This window comes from Salmo salar, chromosome ssa17, assembly GCF_905237065.1.
Source record: "Salmo salar chromosome ssa17, Ssal_v3.1, whole genome shotgun sequence".
Taxonomy (NCBI): Eukaryota; Metazoa; Chordata; class Actinopteri; order Salmoniformes; family Salmonidae; genus Salmo; species Salmo salar.
In genome coordinates, this window is record NC_059458.1 from 2,019,030 (window position 1) to 2,037,622 (window position 18,593).

The 18,593-nt window shown below is 43.5% G+C and overlaps 1 pseudogene; it reads left to right on the plus strand.

Moving 5' to 3' along the window:
* The window catches only part of LOC106561341 (E3 ubiquitin/ISG15 ligase TRIM25-like), a 552,627-nt pseudogene extending 535,130 nt beyond the window's left edge, over positions 1 to 17,497 (plus strand).
* The last annotated feature ends 1,096 nt before the right edge of the window (positions 17,498 to 18,593 follow it).

Sequence of the window (18,593 nt, forward strand, 5' to 3'; positions counted from 1 at the left end):
GTCAAAGCTTTCCTTAAGTTTGGGTCAGTCACAGTGGTCAGGTATTCTGCCGCTGTGTACTCTCTGTTTAGGGCCAAATAGCATTCTAGTTTGCTCTGTTTTTTTGTTAATTCTTTCCAATGTGTCAAGTAATTATCTTTTTGTTTTCTCATGATTTGGTTGGGTCTAATTGTGCTGCTGTCCTGGGGCTCTGTGGGGTGTGTTTGTGTTTGTGAACAGAGCCCCAGGACCAGCTTGCTTAGGGGACTCTTCTCCAGGTTCATCTCTCTGTAGGTGAAAGGCTTTGTTATGGAAGGTTTGGGAATCGCTTCCTTTTAGGTGGTTGTAGAATTTAACGTCTCTTTTCTGTATTTTTATAATTAGTGGGTATCGGCCTAATTCTGCTCTGCGTGCATTATTTGGTGTTCTACATTGTACACGGAGGACATTTTTGCAGAATTCTGCATGCAGAGTCTCAATTTGGTGTTTGTCCCATTTTGTGAATTCTTGGTTGGTGAGCGGACCCCAGACCTCACAACCATAAAGGGCAATGGGTTCTATGACTGATTCAAGTATTTTTAGCCAGATCCTAATTGGTATGTTGAATTTTATGTTCCTTTTGATGGCATAGAATGCCCTTCTTGCCTTGTCTCTCAGATCGTTCACAGCTTTGTGGAAGTTACCTGTGGCGCTCATGTTTAGGCCAAGGTATGTATCGTTTTTGTGTGCTCTAGGGCAACGGTGTCTAGATGGAATTTGTATTTGTGATCCTGGTGACTGGACCTTTTTTGGAACATATTTTGGTCTTACTGAGATGTACTCTCAGGGCCCAGGTCTGACAGAATCTGTGCAGAATATCTAGGTGCTGCTGTAGGCCCTCCTTGGTTGGTGACAGAAGCACCAGATCATCAGCAAACAGTAGACATTTGACTTCAGATTCTAGTAGGGTGAGGCCGGGTGCTGCAGACTTTTCTAGTGCCCGCACCAATTCGTTGATATATATGTTGAAGAGGGTGAGGCTTAAGCTGCATCCCTGTCTCACCCCACAGCCCTGTGGGAAGAAATGTGTATGTTTTTTGCCTATTTTAATCGCACACTTGTTGTTTGTGTACATGGATTTTATAATGTCGTATGTTTTACCCCCAACACCACTTTCCATCAATTTGTATAGCAGACCCTCATGCCAAATTGAGTCGAAGGCTTTTTTGAAATCAACAAAGAATGAGAAGACTTTGCCTTTGTTTTGGTTTGTTTGTTTGTCAATTAGGGTGTGCAGGGTGAATACATGGTCTGTTGTACGGTAATTTGGTAAAAAGCCAATTTGACATTTGCTCAGCACATTGTTTTCACTGAGGAAATGTACGAGTCTGCTGTTTATGATAATGCAGAGGATTTTCCCAAGGTTGCTGTTGACGCATATCCCACAGCAGTTATTGGGGTCAAATCTGTCTCCACTTTTGTGGATTGGGGTGATCAGTCCTTGGTTCCAAATATTGGGGAAGATGCCAGAGCTAAGGATGATGTTAAAGAGTTTTAGTATAGCCAATTGGAATTTGTTGTCTGTATATTTGATAATTTCATTGAGAATACCATCAACACTGCATGCCTTTTTGGGTTGGAGGGTTTTTACTTTGTCCTGTAGCTCATTCAAGGTAATTGGAGAATCCAGTGTGTTCTGGTAGTCTTTAATAGCTGATTCTAAGATTTGTATTTGATCATGTATATGTTTTTGGTCTTTGTTCTTTGTTATAGAGCCAAAAGATTGGAGAAGTGTTTTACCCATACATCTCCGTTTTGGATAGATAATTCTTCGTGTTGTTTGTTTAGTGTTTTCCAATTTTCCCAGAAGTGGTTAGAGTCATGGATTCTTCAGTTACATTGAGCTGATTTCTGACATGCTGTTCCTTCTTTTTCCATAGTGTATTTCTGTATTGTTTTAGTGATTCACCATAGTGAAGGTGTAGACTCAGGTTTTCCGGGTCTCTATGTTTTTGGTTGGACAGGTTTCTCAATTTCTTTCTTCGATTTTTGCATTCTTCATCAAACCATTTGTCATTGTTGTTCATTTTCTTCAGTTTTCTATTTGAGATTTTTAGATTTGATAGGGAAGCTGAGAGGTCAAATATACTGTTAAGATTTTCTACTGCCAAGTTTACACCTTCACTATTACAGTGGAACGTTTTACCCAGGAAATTGTCTAAAAGGGATTGAATTTGTTGTTGCCTAATTGTTTTTTGGTAGGTTTCCAAAGTGCATTCCTTCCATCTATAGCATTTCTTAATGTTACTCAGTTCCTTTGGCTTTGATGCCTCATGATTGAGTATTGCTCTGTTCAAGTAGACTGTGATTTTGCTGTGGTCTGATAGGGGTGCCAGTGGCCTGGCTGTGAACGCTCTGAGAGACTCTGGGTTGAGGTCAGTGATAAAGTAGTCTACAGTACTACTGCAAAGAGATGAGCTATAGGTGTACCTACCATAGGAGTCCCCTCAAAGCCTACCATTGACTATGTACATACCCAGCGTGCAACAGAGCTGCAGGAGTTGTGACCCGTTTTTTGTTGGTTATGTTGTCATAGTTGTGCCTAGGGGGGACATATGGGGGAGGGAATGCTGTCACCTCCAGGCAGGTGTTTGTCCCCTGTGTGCTGAGGGTGTCCCTCTCTCTATCTGTCTCTCTCACACTCTCTATTCTCTCTCTTTCTGTCTATATTATTGTCCCCCGGGTCTCCTCTCACTCTCCTGCTATCCCTCCCTCTCTCGTTCTCTCTCTCATTTTAGAATCCAGTAAATTAGCAGCCACAAGTGATGATTCTGAGAAGATGATTTTAAACTCCAGCACTCTGATGATCTTAATGCTCCTCAGATTTAATGGATCTTATATCAATGTTTGCTCAAAGCCAATTCTGTCATCAAGTTTGCTGACGACACCACGGTTGTAGGCCTGATAACCAGCCTGTAGTGAGGACGTAAGTGAACTGGCATTGTGTTGCCAGGACAACAACCTCTCCCTCAACATCAGCATTACAAAGAAGTTGATTGTTGACTTCAGGAAGCAGAGGAGGGAACATGCCCCAATCCACATCAACAGGACTGCAGTAGAGAGAGTCAGCAGTTTTAAGTTCCTCGGTGGACACCGAAGACTTGACATGAACCAATAACACCACCACTCTTGTCAAGAGGGTGCAATAGCGTCTCTACATCCTATGGCAGTTGAAGAAATTCAGCATGCCACCCCGGGTCCGCTCAAATACTACCGCTACGCCATCGAAGTGTCCTGACTGGTTGCATTACGGCCTGGTAGTGGAATTGCTCTGTCCATGGACGCAAGGCCCTCCAGCAGGTAGGTGAAGACACACCCCAGCCCCGAGCTGTTCAGTCTCTCACCATCAGGTAGACGGTATCTGAGTATGAGGTCTGATACCAACAGGCTCAGAGATAGTTTCTATCTACAAGCCATCAAATTGCTGAACACTTGAACTGGACTGACCACCTGTTCTGATTCTCCGCACCTTAGCACACATTCACTCACTCACACACCCACACAGACATACACACACACACACACACACACACACATGCATTCATGCTACACACACATACATTCATGCTACACACACATTACAACTGCTGCTAACAGACTCTTATTATGATTGATAAATATTGCACAATTTAAACCCTTGCCCCCATCCCCCTTCCCTAAAACACATGTAAATATTGTAAATTGTGTATCTATAAATTGTGCCTTCCTTAAAATGTTTATTCTATTCTACTGAGCCATTTACTTTGTTCGTATTCTTATCCTTTTTATTTCTAATTGTTGTTGCATTGTTGAGAAGGAACCTGCAAGTAAGCATTTCATGTGTATCCCGTACATACGACTCATAAAACTTGAAATGTTTCAGTATCAATAAACCGGTTTTCTCTGGTTGTGATGGACCACATGTGCCTTCTGCTAGCCAGACACTGTCTGATATCTCAGTTCACACCGAACCAGGCAGAAAGCCAAGTTTCAAGTTCAGTGGAAGCCACTCCTATTGCTCAGAACAAACAGGGAAACTAAACGTATTTCTGCGACTCTGCTGCTCAGTCTGTTAGTCTGTGTATCACCATGGCAGAAGCAACTTTAGAAGATAAGGATTTGATTACCTGTTCAATCTGTCTGGACCTACTGAAGGATCCAGGGACTATTTCCTGTGGACACAGTTACTGTATGGGCTGTATTAAGGACTGCTGGGATCAGGATGATCTGAAAGGTCTCTACAGCTGTCCCCTGTGCAGACAGACCATCACCCCAAGACTTGTTCTGAGGAAAAATCCTCTACTGAATTAGTGGAGAAACTGAAGACAGGACTCCAACCTGCTCCTCCTAATCTCTGATAAGATGGACCTTTAGGTGTGGGGTGACATCTGCACTGGGAGAAAACTCATAGCTGTCAAGTCCTGTCTGGTGTGTCCGGCCTCGTACTGTGAGTCTAACCAGAAACTTCATAATGACCTCAACCCGGGAAAAAACATGAAGCCACTGGACAACTACAGAAGATCTGCTCTCATCACAATAAATTGCTGGAGGTTTACTGCTGTACCGATCAACAGTGTATCTGTCTGCTGTGTGTGTTGGATGAACATATAGGCATCAGTTGTAGCTGAAAGGACTGAGAAACCGGTAAGGATTGGAACAGTTAAATATCACACATCTACATATAAACATTTGTTCATCTCTTTTACTCTGGCATCGAGACCAGTGACTGAGGATAGTGTAATACGAAGAGTAGAGAGCCTCACATGTAAACGTTTTGTTTACGTAACCTGTTGCTAACTCTTTGCTACCTCATGTTCCATCTGGTTAAGATTACATTTACATTATTATTATGAGGTTAACATATAAAACAGAGAATGATAGGTTCAATTTGAAAAGAGGTCATACAATCAGAGTAAAGCCCAACCCATTTGAGCTGAGAATGGAGTGTTTTCTGTCTGTCCAGTAATATCACCAATTGTACAGAAAAGCCATATTTCTCACATAAAGAAGAAACTCCAATGGCAAGGCAACGGGAGAAGATTGAGCAAGATGAAACAGTGACAACATTCAGATACTACCTTGTCAGATGCTCCGCAGCCTGCCTAATAGCAATTTAATCATCCTATGGGTATGATACATTTATTTGCAGAAGCAGTTGGAGGAGAATCAGCAGAAATCTGAGCTTAAAATCCAGGATAGAGAGGAGATGCAGAAGCTGAGACAGTCTGTGGTCTCTCTGAAGGTGAATGTTAGGTCCATATATAGTGAAATTACAGCCAGGCTGTCTGGGGTCCTGGCGAGAGCTGAGTGAATAGGGTGGTTGAAATCGACCCCATCCTCTCTGTGTCGTAAAAATGCTCTGCACAGGCGTAATTGGAAGACAATGAGAGGACCTTTACTGAGCTGATCCGCTCCAATGATGGAAGGCGCTCCGAGGTGAAGGAGCTGATCAAAGCCCAGGAGAAGGTTGATGTGAGACAGGCTAAAATGTGACTGAAGCAACTGGAGCAGGAGGTGGCTGAGCTAAGGAGGAGAGATGCTGAGCTGGAGCAGCTTTCACACACAGATCACATCCATTTCCTCCAGGTGACTTCTCTATCCTAGATGTCCCTCACAAATGACTTTCCAGTGACTATCTCTAGACTTCTATCCCAGTGAAATGTATTTAAAAAACAACCTTTGTCTTTGTCAATATCATAGAGTTTCCAGTCCCTCTGTGACCCTCCTATATCTGAGACTATACCCACTATCATTGAGCTCCCGAGTGGTTCAGCGGTCTAAGGCACTGCATCTCAGTGCAAAAGGCATCACTACAGTTCCTGGTTGAAATCCAGGCTGGATCACAACTGGCTGTGATTGGGAGTCCCATAGGGCGGCGCACAATTGGCCCAGCGTTGACCGGGGTAGGCCGTCATTGTAAATAAAAATGAAAAAATTAACTGACTTGCCTAGTTAAATAAAGGTTCAATAAAAAAATGTATTGTCTCATTTAAGCATGCAAGGAAATTTGGCTCTGAACTGAAAGAGTGACTGCAAGACATCTGCAAGGAAGAAATGGACAGGATATCTGGGAAAGGTCAGTAGAAAGCTCTTAAGTGTTATTTTTGTAAATTAGTTTTTTCTGGAGATTAAATCATTTGTGCTATTTGATGGCTAAATTACCATCACTCAGTGATGTTCCCCTCCTTAAAGTTGTTGTGTAGCCTACTGATGATGGGTGTCTGTGGCTAAAGATCCAACTGGTCGCCCTTCTGAGCAAAAGACCAGAGAGAATGTGAGTAAAGTGCAAACATGCATGCACACACATACTTCATGTTCACTGACTGTAAAAAAAAAAAAGCTAGCTGGAACCGTTCTGAGTGGTCAGCTTCTGAACCACCCGCTAAATGCTAAATGTTAACGATCCACAGAGGGTTCAATAGGAACCAGGCAGTTGTAGGATTTTTTTGTCACTACCAACCAACCAACGCATTCCATACGATCAGTGAAAAATCTGTATTATAAACATGCACATGAAAAAGTAAACAATAGCAGAGAAATATAAACCCAGATAAATGCAGGCTACACATGCTAATTGCAAAAGGTATAACGTTACAACTGTGGATATGTAAAGGCTATAGGCCTATAGAGGCCAGTAAAGGCAAATGTATAGGTCTGCCTGCTGATAATATCTGGAAGAAAACATAATGGATGGACCACATTCAGAAGCTAACCCAATGCAGAAACTCATTAAATAATATAGCTGCGAGCAGCAATGAACAGGTTTCACACGATGACAAAAAGGACTCAAGATCAGTTGGTTAACAAAGCAAGCACTCTATCAAATTGGAACTATCTTCCTTTATGTACAATCATGAGTCTAAATACAACATCTGGAGTGAATCTGACGTATGGTTCATGACGGGAAGATGATTTTGAGCATTAGTGTTACATATGCAAAGAATAAGTTGTTAATAGTTGCCTTGTTTTTTGAGAAATCAATACTAAATTCAGTGTAGTTCATTTTAGGGACATCCATGATAGCGATGACAAGTTGATAGGCCACTGATTTCCTGATTTATCGATAACTCAGCCATCTCTTAACCAATCGCTTGACTTTTCTCAAACTAAATTAAAGGTGTTATGGTATGATATAATAATGGCTCTGGAGGAGATGGCTGCCGTTTTATGGTCCCCTAACTAATTGCTATTGTTTGTGTTTTTTGCGTTATTTGTAGGTCTGGGTGCCTTGTAAGGATCTAACGACGAGTGGGTAAACTGCCTTTACCATCGGTCGTATTAGCCAATAATAAAATGGATAATAATAATAGACGAGCTACGAGCACGTATATCCTACCAACGGGGCATTAAAAACTGTAATATCTTATGTTTCACTGAGTTGTGGCTGAACGATGACATGAATAACATACAGTAAGATGGGTTTTACGCTTTTTCGGCAGGATAGAACAGGCACCTCTATTAAGACAATGGGTGTCGGTCTATGTATATTTGTAAACAACAGCTGGTGCACGAAATCTAAGGAAGTTTTGAGGTTTTGCTAACCTGAGGTAGAGTATCTCGTGATAAACTGTAGACCACACTATTTACCAAGAGAGTTTTCATATATATTCTTCGTAGCTGTCTATTTACCACCACAAACCGATGCTGGCACTAAGACCGCACTCAATGAGCTGTATTCCGCCATAAGCAAACAGGAAAACGCTCATCCAGAGGCGGCGCTCCTAGTGGCCGGGGACTTTAATGCAGAGAAACTTAAATCCATTTGACCTAATTTCTACCAGCATGTTAAATGTGCAATCAGAAGGAAGAAAACTCTTGACCACCTTTACTCTACACACAGAGACGCGTACAAAGCTCTCCCTCCATTTGGCAAATCTGACCATAATTCTATCCTCCTGATTCCTGCTTACAAGCAAAAACTAGATGAAGCAGATACTAAGTTACAGGAATGTTTTTCTAACACAGACCGGAATCAAATCAAATCAAATTGAATTTGTCTCATGCGCCGAATATAACAGGTGTAAACCTTACAGTGAAATGCTTACTTACAAGCCCTTAACCAACAATGCAGTTTCGAAAAAAAATAGCAAAAATAAGAAATAAAAGTAACAAATAAAAGTAACAAATAATTAAAGAGCAGCAGTAAAATAACAATAGCGAGGCTATATACAGGGGGTACCGGTACAGAGTCAATGTGCGCAGGCACCGGTTAGTCGAGGTAATTGAGGTAATATCTACATGTAGGTAGAGTTATTAAAGTGACTATGCATAGATAATAACAGAGAGTATCAGCGGCGTAAAGGGGGTCGGGGGGGCATTGCAAATAGTCTGGGTAGCCATTTGATTAGCTGATCAGGAGTCTTATGGCTTGGGGTAGAAGATGTTTAGAAGCCTTTTGGACCAAGACCACTTGCTGTGAGGTAGCAAAGAGAATAGTCTATGATTAGGTTAGCTGGAGTCTTTGACAATTTTTAGGGCCTTCCTCTGACGCCGCCTGGTATAGAGGTCCTGGATGGCAGGAAGCTTGGCCCCAGTGATGTACTGGGCCGTACGCACTACCCTCTGTAGTGCCTTGCAGTTGGAGGCCAACCAGTTGCCATACCAGGTGGTGATGCAACCCGTCAGGATTGTTGTATTCGACGAATGTGACAAATTACATTTGATTTGATTTGTTATGGTTCATGAGAATATGTTTTTCAAAGTAAAAATGTCCATGATGGTGGAAAATCTAGCCTGACAGACCTTATGGATGCTTGATGCACATTTGTTCAGCATTAGGAAAGACACCTACAGTACATACAAAGTTTCAAGTCTCTATGTCAAATTAGGCAGCAAATATGAGGGTTTATGTGGGACTGCTTATAAAAGTGGCACCTATTGGCCAATTGGAGCCATTATTGTTGACAAAGTTCCTCATGGCCTCTAGTTTCTGTGTGCCAAATTAGAAAAAAAGTACCTATCTATGCTTTAGTTATTTGACCATGTCAAGAAAAGAAAAAAATAATACAGAATGCAAAACTTGCCTGTGCCTATGCTAAGTCAAACTAAAAATCTTAGGTAAAAAAAACACCATAAGTTTGGTAAAAAATGTGCATGCACATCCCACTGCGCAAAAACTGGTTGAATCAATGTTGTTTACACGTCCTTTCAACAAAATAAATCAATGTGATGACATTGAATCAATGTGGAAAAGTGATTGGATTTGCAAAAGTCATCAACATAAGGGAATTTAGTATTTTTCACCTAACTTTTAACCTAAATCCAATGACATGGTGAAATGTTTTGTTGAATTTACATTAGTTGACATCTCAACCAAATGTAAATCAAAACTAGACGTTAAAATTACGTCTGTGCCCAGTGGGATGTTAGCATATTATCTAGCTTCGGGACCGCAACTATGGGAGTCTGTTGGGACATTGGGATGACATGTCCCAACAGTCTCCATAGATGTGGTCCCGAAGCTACATGTATCATGCTGGCAATACAAACAATACTAAACAAACCCCTAAGTCAACACTAGTGTCAGACAACACCAGGACATATTGTCCTTAATTTGATCACTTTTTTGTTGCTGAGAATCTTAGTGCACTGCAGGAAATGCAAACTTGTAGTGTATTTCAAGTTTAAAAAGGCTTCTAAAGTTTGTAATTTCCACTTTCAAATGTCAGAATTGATTTGTCTTAATGAAAAATGTATCAACCCCTACGAAAAATGTCCATTAAATATAATCCACATAATAATTCACATTTCCTGTTGTTTCCTGTTCTAGCAAACTGGCTCAAATTAAGATCCTACATCTGTAGAGGCGTGTGTAAAGGTCAACACCAAACAGAGGCATAAAAGCATAGCAAACATTATACAAACACTACTCATGGTTGAATGGACACACACATCACTCATCAACTTGACTAGGCCATCTCTGCTATGCCCATTATTTCCCACTCTCTTTTGGAAACTCACCTGACTCACAAGGAAAGGGAGCCGGGAGGTGATTGGCCAACATATGGCCCTTTTTGACACGCTTTATTTTATCCTCTTCCTAGACTGCTGCCAGCTGACATTGGATCCCAGCACAGAAAACCAACTCCTGTGTCTGTCTCAGAGGAACAGAAAGGTGACCAGGAGTGATAAGCTCCAGCCTTATCCTTGCCATCAACATAGATTTAGCCACTGGAAATAGGTGTTGTTAGGAGAGGGTCTGTCGGGGAGCCTGCTAATGGGAGGTAAAAGGAGTGGGGTGGATGTTGATGTTGATGTTGATGTAGCTGACTCATATTAAGGGATCCGCAGGCGAGGAAGTGGGAAAGAGTGCTGGTTTGGAGGTAATGATCTGTCCTGGAGGTTGTACTGATCTGCATTCAGATTCTGTTTCTACCACAATAGTATAGAGACTGATATACCTGCCATCCGTTGCTCCAGGGTGGAGTGTACCTGGACCACAGGGCAGAAACTCTGTCTTTTACAGTGTCTCTGACACAATGACCCTCCTCCTCAGAGTTCAGACCACATTTACTCTGCCCCTCTATCCTGGGTTTGGGGTTGATTCATCTATAAGGATACTGACACCTATTTAGTGGTAATTAACAAGTACTGTGTAAAAAAATATGTGCCTGATTACACTGTACTTGCCTATGTAACTACTATGTAAATAGATAAGTATTATGGACATATTGTAAAGTGGGGCCATTCTTTTTGTACTTTGGACGTGCTGTTTTGGAAATGAGATTCCTTTACAAGGAAGTGGACTTGACCACCTTCCTGTGTCTTCACTGAAAATCCCCCACATCAATCATCCTCTCTACACCGACAATATGTACAGCAAAGGATAAGTTCAGCTCCTGTACAACGTACTTAATGCCAACCATAGGACAATGTGTTTAGACTGTAAATAGGGTAGGCTACCATAATCTGGCCACAGTCACCTTAGCTGCAAAAAAACATTATTCTACCATTTCATATTGTCGTGTCTTAATTGTAATCATGTCATGTATGTTTTATTTATTTTTATTTCACCTTTATTTAACCAGGTAGGCTAGTTGAGAACAAGTTCTCATTTACAACTGCGACCTGGCCAAGATAAAGCAAAGCAGTGCGACACAAACAACAACACAGAGTTACACATGGAATAAACAAGCGTACAGTCAATAACACATTAGAAAATAAATTACGTCTATATACAGTGTGTGCAAATGGCGTGAGGAGGTAAGGCAATAAATAGGCCATAGTAGCAAGTAATTATAATTTAGCAAATTAACACTGGAGTGATAGATGTGCAGATGATGATGTGCTAGTAGAAATACTGGTGTGCAAAAGAGCAGAAAAAGTAAATAAAAGCAAAATGGGGATGAGGTAGGTAGATTGGATGGGCTATTCACAGATGGGCTATGTACAGCTGCAGCGATCAGTTAGCTGCTCGGATAGCTGATGTTTAAAGTTAGTGAGGGAAATATAAGTCTCCAGCTTCAGCGATTTTTGCAATTCGTTCCAGTCATTGGCAGCAGAGAACTGGAAGGAAAGGCAGCCAAAGGAGGTGTTGGCTTTACCTAGCAAAGACTTATAGATGATCTGGGCGAGTGGGTCTGGCGATGAATATGTAGCGATGGCCAGCCCATTAGAGCATACAGGTCACAGTGGTGGGTGGTATATGGGCTTTGGTGACAAAATGGATGGCACTGTGATAGCCTGCATCCAGTTTGCTGAGTAGAGTGTTGGAGGCTATTTTGTAAATGACATACGAGGGTATGTTTGGCGGCGTGAGTTAAGGCGGCTTTGTTGCGGAATAGAAAGCCAATTCTAGATTTAATTTTGGATTGGAGATGTTTAATATGATTCTGGAAGGAGAGTTTACAGTCTAGCCAGACACCTAGGTATTTGTAGATGTCCACATATTCTAAGTCAGAACCGTCCAGAGTAGTGATACTGGTCGGGCGGGCGGGTGCGGGCAGTCTGAACGGTTGAAAAGCATGCATTTAGTTTTACTAGCGTTTAAGAGCAGTTGGAGGCCACGGAAGGAGTGTTGTATGGCATTGAAGCTCGTTTGGAGGTTTGTTAACACAGAGTCCAAAGAAGGGCCAGATGTATACAGAATGGTGTCATCTGCGTAGAGGTCGATCAGAGAATCACCAGCAGCAAGAAGCGACATCGTTGATATATACAGAGAAAAGAGTCGGCCCGAGAATTGAACCCTGTGGTACCCCCATAGAGACTGCCAGAGGTCCGGAGAACAGGCCCTCCGATTTGACACACTGAACTCTGTCTGAGAAGGAGTTGGTGAACCAGGCGAGGCAGTCATTTGAGAAACCAAGGCTGTTGAGTCTGCCGATAAGAATGCAGTGATTGACAGAGTTGAAAGCCTTGGCCAGGTCGATGAAGACGGCTGCACAGTACAATCTTTTATCGATGGCGGTTATGATATTGTTTAGTACCTTGAGCGTGGCTGAGGTGCACCCGTGACCAGCTCGGAAACAGGATTGCACAGCAGAGAAGGTACGGTAGGATTCGAAATTGTCAGTGATCTGTTTATTAACTTGGCTTTCGAAGACTTTAGAAAGGCAGGGCAGAATGGATATAGGTCTATAACAGTTTGGGTCTAGAGTGTCACCCCCTTTGAAGAGGGGGATGACCAATGCAGCTTTCCATTCTTTAGGGATCTCAGACGATACGAAAGAGAGGTTGAACAGACTGGTAATAGGGATTGCAATAATGGCGGCAGATAATTTTAGAAAGAGAGGGTCCAGATTGTCTAGCCCAGCTGATTTGTACGGGTCCAAGTTTTGCACATCTTTCAGAACATCTGCTATCTGGATTTGGGTGAAGGAGAAGCTGGGGAGGCTTGGGCGAGTAGCTGCGGGGGGTGCGGAACTGTTGGGGTAGTGTCACAGCTGTCGTACTGGAGAGAAGACCAAGGCGCAGCGGGAATGTGGATACTCATATATTTTTATTCAAAAAAAGGAGTAAAGCATCCACCGGACAAAAACAATACACACGACAGGAACAGTCTTGCAGGCACACAAAACGCAATGCAAGAACAACTACCCACAACCCCAAAGAAAAACACACACTACTATATAGAACTCCCAATCAAAAGGAAACTCAACACACCTGCCTTCAATTGGGAGTCCAATCACCAACTCAACACTTAACACACAAAACCCCTGTCACGTCCTGACCAAAACTAATACAATTGCTCGCTCTGCTGGTCGGGACGTGACAGTACCCCCCCCTCAAGGTGCAGACCCCCTCCCTCCCCAACCCACCTATCCTGGAGGTGGCTCCGGTGCGGGACGTGGACCTCGCTCCACCTTCGGCGTCGCCCACTTCGGTGGCGCCCGATAGCTGCGCCCGGGCAGACGGGCCACTCGGGCTGACCCTGGCAGACGGACCGCTCGGGCTGGGCCGGAGGGCAGGCGGGCCGCCGGGCTGGGCCGGAGGGCAGGCGGGCCGCTCGGGCTGGGCCGTGGAGGGCAGGCGGGCCGCTCGGGCTGGGCCGGAGGGCCGCTCGGGCTGGGCCGGAGGGCAGTCGGGCTGGGCCGGAGGGCAGTCGGGCAGCTCTGGCGACTCCTGACTGGCGGGCAGCTCTGGCGACTCCTGACTGGCGGGCAGCTCTGGCGACTCATGACTGGCGGGCAGCTCTGGCGACTCTTGACTGGCGGGCAGCTCTGGCGACTCTTGACTGGCGGGCAGCTCTGGCGACTCTTGACTGGCGGGCAGCTCTGGCGACTCTTGACTGGCGGGCAGCTCTGGCGACTCTTGACTGGCGGGCAGCTCTGGCGACTCTTGACTGGCGGGCAGCTCTGGCGACTCTTGACTGGCGAGGCTGGGCTGACGCACTACACGCCTGATGCGTGGGGCTGGTACTGGACGTGCCAGCCTGGAGACACGCACCTCCATGCTAGTGCGTATAGCGGGAAACACCGAACCGTAGAGGCGCACTGGCGGTCTTGAGCGCAGGGTTGGCATCACCCCTTCAGGCTCGATGCTTACTTCACCCTGGCACCTGCGGGGCGCTGGTACAGGGCGGACTGGGCTGTGCGTGCGTATAGGCGAGACAGTGCGCACCTCAGCGAAACACGGCGCCCTGCACCTCATACGCACCTCCCTGTAATCACGGGTAGCTGGCTTACGGCTCTTCCTTGGCCTGGCCAAACTATCTGTGTGCCCCCCCAAAAAAAATTATTGGGGGTGCCTCTCCGGCTTCCTCGCCAGCCGTGTTCCAGCATAACGTTCGCTCCCTTTTCCTGCTGCCTCCGCTCTTCTCAGTGCCTACACCTGTTCCCATGGGAGGCAAATCTTTCCGGCCAGGATCTCTTCCCAGGTGTAGGATCCCTTGCCATCCAGGATGTCCTCCCATGTCCATTCATCCACCCGATGCTCCTTCCTCTTCCGCTGCTTGGTCCTTTTGTGGTGGGTAGTTCTGTCACAGCTGTCGTACTGGAGAGAAGACCAAGGCGCAGCGGGAATGTGGATACTCATATTTTAATAAAAAAAAGGAGTAAAGCATCCACCGGACAAAAACAATACACACGACAGGAAGAGTCTTGCAGGCACACAAAACGCAATGCAAGAACAACTACCCACAACCCCAAAGAAAAACACACACTACTATATAGGACTCCCAATCAAAGGCAACTCAACACACCTGCCTTCAATTGGGAGTCCAATCACCAACACAACACTTAACACACAAAACCCCTGTCACGTCCTGACCAAAACTAATACAATTGCTCCCTCTGCTGGTCAGGACGTGACAGGTAGCTCAGAAGAAAGCATGGCCAGCCGTGAGAAATGCTTTTTGAAATTCTCGATTATAGTGGATTTATCGGTGGTGACAGTGTTACCTAGCCTCAGTGCAGTGGGCAGCTGGGAGGAGGTGCTCTTGTTCTCCATGGACTTTACAGTGTCCCAAAACTTTTTGGAGTTAGAGCTACAGGATGCAAATTTCAGTTTGAAAAAGCCAGCCTTTGCTTCCCTGAACAGTTGCATATCGCAGGGACTATTCGATGCTATTGCAGTCCGCCACAGGATTTTTTGTGCTGGTCGAGGGCAGTCAGGTCTGGAGTGAACTAAGGGCTATATCTGTTCTTAGTTCTACATTTTTAGTAGGTTAGTATGAAGTATCCTACTATGAGTCTAACAAAAGTGAGACAATAATTTGTTGAGAGATTTCAGCATCTCTATTCTCAGTCCAGTGACAGACCACTTCCACCCTCTTCTGGGCAGACCTGGTACCTAACATCACGGACAGAACCAGGAAGCCACAGGAAAAGAAGGAAACGTATATGGTCTTTGTTACTCTACTACACACACTGTCCATTAGTGAAGTGTTTTTTATTCCTTATTAAAACTGGATACTTGTTAGAAACAGGTTTTCATCGGTGGTGCACTAAATAACTACACGGTTTAGGTAGGTCTTTTTTAAAATATCGGGATCAGTTCAGCTGTTGGGTGGGTATAATTTGTTGAACATTTCAACAGGAATCTGTTCCAAACACTTCGTAAATAACAAGGTTGCCAACAAATAACGCATACAAAGTTGTAGAGCGGCACAATATGATCCCGGGTAGGGAGTGGGCTAATTAATTACGTTTTTCACTCACCATGTTTATGCTGAAAAATGTCTGTCACTCTGGTAGCCTATTGACAAACATTAAGAATACGTTACATGGTGAGTTGATGCCTATTCGGCAGCTATTTCGCTAACGTTAGGAGAATTTATAATGTTACTTTGTATGTGTTTGTTTCTGATTCCTGTCGGAACGCTCCACAAATTATACCCACCTGTATTCAGGGCTGCTGGGATCAGGATGATCCGAAGGCTGTCAACAGCTATCCCCGTGTAAGGAAAGCTTCATTCCCAGGGCTGTTCTGAAGAAAAACACTCTTCTGGCTGATTGTAAATGCCTTTGCTTCTCAGTCTTTTTCTTTCATTTTTTTTCTCTCAGTAGAGTTTCCAGTCTCTCTGTGTCCTTCCTGGATCTGACGCCTTACCCAGCATCTCTGTCAACTCACACAAATCTTATGATTGTGTGAAGAAATGTGTCTCTGACCTGAAAAAGCCACTACAAAACTTGATGAAAAAAAACATGGTGAAGATATCTGGAGCAGGTAATGATAAACACATATTGACAGAAATATATCTGGGAAATTGAATATTTTTACAAGAGTATACATCATGTTCTCTAGTACAGTAACAAATACATGTTGTTACCAAGTGATAATTGTGGACCAATGACCGAATGTGGACCAATGACAATTTTTCTTCATTAGTGAAAAAGGTTTACATTGTTCCACTTCCTGATCCCAAGACCAGAGAGTTCTTGAAATGTAAGCAATTTTTTTCCAATTCTACTATGAAATATACATACAGTACAGTATATACCCCACAAGTATGCATACTCATGACCATTTACTAGCAATCACAGAAACACAAACACCTAACTGCTTTTTAAAAACATTTTTATATGTTATTCTCAGATTCCTGACAACTCACTTTGGATCCAGACCCAGCCAATGAGTACCTCTGGCTGTCTGAGGGGAACAGAAAGGGGATATGTAGAAAAGAGTCTCAGTCCTATCCTACCATCCAGACAGATTTACCGACATTGACCGGTGTTGTGTAGAGAGGGTCTGTCTGGAGCCTGCTACTGGGAAGTAGAGTGGAGCAGGGAGAGAGTTAAAGTAGCTGTCTCATACAGAAGCATCAGCAGGGATGGAGAGGAATATGAGAGTGATTTTCAATGGAATTATCAGTTCTGGTGTTTGAACTGCAACCCACCCATCCGCACTTTCTGGCACAATCAAAACATGACGGATATCCCTGTCCCCTGCCGCTCCAGAGTAGGAGTGTACCTGGACCACAGGGCAGGAACTCTGTCCTTTTAGTGTCTCTGACACAATGACCCTCCTCCACAGAGTTCTGACCACATTCACACAGCCCCTCCATCCTGCGTTTGGGTTTTATTATGATGATTCATCTGTGAGGATACTGACACCTGTTCAATGATAAGCATATACAGTTTAGTTTATTTATTCACACAAAAAACAAGTGAAAGACATACAGTGCAGGTGAAGTTGGAAACAAGGTAAAAAGGTGTGCAGGTGACGTTGGAAACCAGAGGATTTATATGAAAACCACAACAACAACAAAAATATGTATATGAAAACCACAAAATTATATGTAACAAAACAGATTTTTCAATCAACAAATAAGTATAAGCAAATGAAGTATAAACAAAGTGTAAACAAATTACTCATACGTGCACTTCAATGGTGGAGGGAATGATGGTGAAGTCTGAGAAGGTAGTAGTCAATTATACATACTTGATTATTAAGTTGCTTGGCTGTTGCACTATAACTGAAATCTGTGTTTTGGGGACGTTAGAAAATATTTGTAATGAAACTAATACTGTATGTTGATTATGTGCCTTCGTGAAGATAACTGCTTGATTGTATTGTATCATGTTTGTGTTAAATTATGTAGAATAAACTTGAAATGGAGGTACTTTGGTTCATATTCAGTGTCATATTTTTAATTTCTATGTTGAATTGTTGTTCGTTTATCAATATCATCACAATACAAGATCCTCAGTAATCCAAAGACAGTCTGCACATTAACACTGTGCTTGTTTAACTGATGACCAACATATCCTATTTAATGAACTACCATGTAAATAAATAGCTAGGTATTAGAGAAACTTTGTAAAATGTGAAGAAAAAAATTAGGTCAAATTAAAGTGAGCCAATGAGTTGTGAGCTTGTATTGTAGTTCCATTGAAAAACCTGTAACCTGAGGAGAGGCACATGTAGACCACATGCCCCACATCCAGCAGTAGTGGCTGTGGTGGATATGCACTTGTTTTGGTCACTAGTAACATTTCCATCATTGGGCAAATGTGTTTTGCATAGCCCGGTGCCCCAGGTGGTTGGAGATTTCGGTTAAGGACCAATGGATTGGTCTAAAATGTACAAACGCCACCTACCCGGGGCACTGTGCAATGCAAAACAAATTTGCCCAATGTTCTGTACATGATCACACACACATACTGGCAAAATTCTGAACATTTGTTTTGAAGATGTGAAAATCACAGCACTGAGAATGCACTGTGACAGCCCACATATGCCCTCTACTGGGCCTTCCTAGTATTTGATTGGAGTTCACACCATAGAATAATAAACTCAGCAAAAAAAGAAATGTTCTCACTGTCAACTGTGTTTATTTTCATCAAACTTAACATGTGTAAATATTTGTATGAACATAACAAGATTCAACAACTGAGACATAAACTGAACAAGCTCCACAGACATGTGACTAACAGAAATTTAATAATGTGTCCCTGAACAAAGGGGGGGGGGGGTCAAAATCAGAAGTAACAGTCAGTATCTGCAGTGGCCACCAGCTGCAATAAGTACTGCAGTGCATCTCCTCCTCATGGACTGCACCAGATTTGCCAGTTCTTGCTGCGAGATGTTACCCCACTCTTCCGCCAAGGCACCTGCAAATTCCCAGACATTTCTGGGGGGAATGGCCCTAGCCCTCACCCGCCGATCCAACAGGTCCCAGACGTGCTCAATGGGATTGAGATCCGGGCTCTTCGCTG